The 2,686-nt window shown below is 42.2% G+C and overlaps 1 pseudogene; it reads right to left on the reverse strand.

Annotated features, from left to right (window-relative positions):
• Nucleotides 1–331: 331 nt before the first annotated feature.
• LOC114696833 lies at nt 332–479 on the reverse strand (annotated as a pseudogene).
• Between the last annotated feature and the right edge of the window lie 2,207 nt (nt 480–2,686).

Below are 2,686 nucleotides of genomic sequence, written 5' to 3' on the forward strand. Positions count from 1 at the left end.
TCAGGAGTAAGGGTCTGTGAACTTTCTAAGTCTGTCAATCTTTGTAAATACTACTGAATTTTTTTTGAGCAAGATCTTGAAAATATTTTGAAAATAACCAAATAATTCCCATAAGACATTTTTTCCTTTTATTTATGTCTTTTGTCTAGATGTGCTGGGAATGGAACCCCAGGCCCTTCACATGTTAGGCAAACACCGTTACACTGAGCTGTAACTCCGGGTCAGTAGCCTTATAGGAAGTGTGAAAACCATCCACATATCTTTTCTGGTACAAACAAGGGGACATAATTCCATACAAAGGCCTCAAATCTAACTCTTGAAACGAAATTGCCAGAGGAGGTCATAAATGCACTCCTCCATCACCACAAATTATGGGTGGAGTTTCCTGCCTTTGGGGAAATCCCAAAGTGTCATGGTTAAACGTCACACAGGAAAAACCACCTCTGTGATCATGGCATTTCCCCCTGCCAGCTAATTATGCTTTTAAGTGGGTTAACTGATCCTACCATTCTCTGTATAAAAAGCATACAGTTTCACTCTCCCTTTGGGCAGATTCTACACAGAGGAGACCAGAGATTTCCAGGAGAAATGCAGTTCCCAAGCTGTTCACGTGGAAAGCTCTTTGGAACTCTGGGAAGTCTGCATTCTAAACAGGGTGTAAACAAGCATTAAGTGTGAGCGAGCCTGTGTGGTGTTCACACTTCTTGCTCACACCCCTCTTGAGACCTGGGACAGAACATGAATTGTCAGCCTTCAGTAGCAATGCATTTAAAGTTCAAACTGGTGTAGGTAAGTCGTTAGCTGTGTTTGTACATTTGTGCGTGCGTGCGTGCGTGCGTGCGTGCGTGCGTGCGTGCGTGCGTGTGTGTGTGTGTGTGTGTGTGTGTGGTTTTCTGTAATAATCTCTGTTACAAGAGAAAATTCTTTGATGAAGGGTGAGGACTACACTAGTCTGTGGGTATAAGGACAGATATTTAGAACGTAGCTAAGGTTTATGCTGGTTTAGTAAAGTGGCTGTTATAGATTTTCCTGTAAGACCCATGGCTATATTAGCCCTGGGTGACTGGCAAGGTTTCTAGTACTAGTTATGTTTCCCTTCTTGTTGAGCAGTCAAGAAGGGAAGAGGGTCAAAAAACAATAAGCATGTCTTAAAAAGTTATACATCATCCTACATAAAAATAAATCATCCTATTCCCTATCTAAAAATACTTAAAATACACATAAGTTGGTATATAAATATACCTATACAATCCAAATAAAAATTTCCCACGTGGGCTGACCATGCTCCTCTTCCAAGAGCCAAAAACATAAAACAAAGCCCCCCAAACTAGGAATGAGACTCTTTCTTTTGAGTGTTGGTCAGAGCTGTTCAAGAGACTCAGAAAATGTAGAAGCTATTGTTAGCGCCCTTTGTTGCCCTACAGAGGTAGAAGTAAGTCCCTGTTGTTGAAGACATCATGTATGCAGTTGGTCTCTGAGCTAGGAACTGACCTTAAAGCCTCCTACCCAGAGATAGCTTTCTGAAGGAGAGAAGCAACCAGCAGTCCTCCCATATACGGTGCGTACGGACTACACCAATGATCAGCATGGCATGATAACCCTAAGTGTGCTTTTCCTGTGTTCCAGCACTCTTCAAGTTGTACATGGAAAACAGGTTTTTACATGCATAGACTCTAATTCACATCTCTGATCTCCAGGCAACAGAAGAATCAAGTAGCACTCTATTCCAAGTCTGAAAATACCCGGTAAAATCAGGCAAAGATGCATTAACAAGATAACCTCATTTTCCCTTATATATTAGGAATGCTAGGACATATGTATGCCTGCTATTGACTATTTCATTAAAAGGCTTTTCAGTCCCAGTTCTTCATTAATTGCACCAATTTAATGTAGGAGAAGAGATAAAACATGTATGAAGATGTAAAATCAGCTTGATGCATATAGTCGGTTTACTTCACGACATACTCTAACATTTTCTCAGCTGTGTTTGGGGTTAGATGTTATTGACTGTATAGGGTTTATTGTGAGGAGCCACCTAACACCAGTTAAGAGTGCAGGGTGCAGGTTCAGTTGCAAAACTTTCTGTTTTCATTCTGGATCTCCAAGTTGACGCTGTGTGGGAAAGTTATTTAGGCTCCTTTTGCTTGCATTTATACACCTACAAAGTCGGTTAGCACTAATATTCACTTTTTTGGATGTTTGCAAGGGCTGCACTGTAGGGAAAAGGGGATGGCTAAAGAAACCCACCCTGACCCTGGAGCCCAGAATTAGAGAAAGATGGCTCAGATCAGGGCAGAAAGAAACAATTTGTCTCAGTCAGATCCATCCACTCAGAGCCATCTCTGCCCATAGCCAACTGACTTGTGAAGCCAACCAATCACAGAGCAGGACAGTAGAACCCTAGGCCCCAAGTCAAGCCCTGGTTGACTCCACCCCCAAGACATCCTGTGTAAACCACCCTGCCTGGTCAGTTAAAAAAAGGCTGTTCTCTACACACTGATAGAGGCATCTTTTCTCTTGGACTCCTCCTTCCCAAATAAATCTTTTTCTCAAAAGAGTTTTGGGTGTGAAGATCTTCATTCACTGGCATAGAGAGAATCCTCCCCGAGTAGTCAGGACACCTCTCCCCAGAGTTGTTGCAACATTTACTTAGATTGTTGGTGCCAAAACCCAGGACCAAACCTAG

Source organism: Peromyscus leucopus, chromosome 12 (assembly GCF_004664715.2).
Source record: "Peromyscus leucopus breed LL Stock chromosome 12, UCI_PerLeu_2.1, whole genome shotgun sequence".
NCBI lineage: Eukaryota > Metazoa > Chordata > Mammalia > Rodentia > Cricetidae > Peromyscus > Peromyscus leucopus.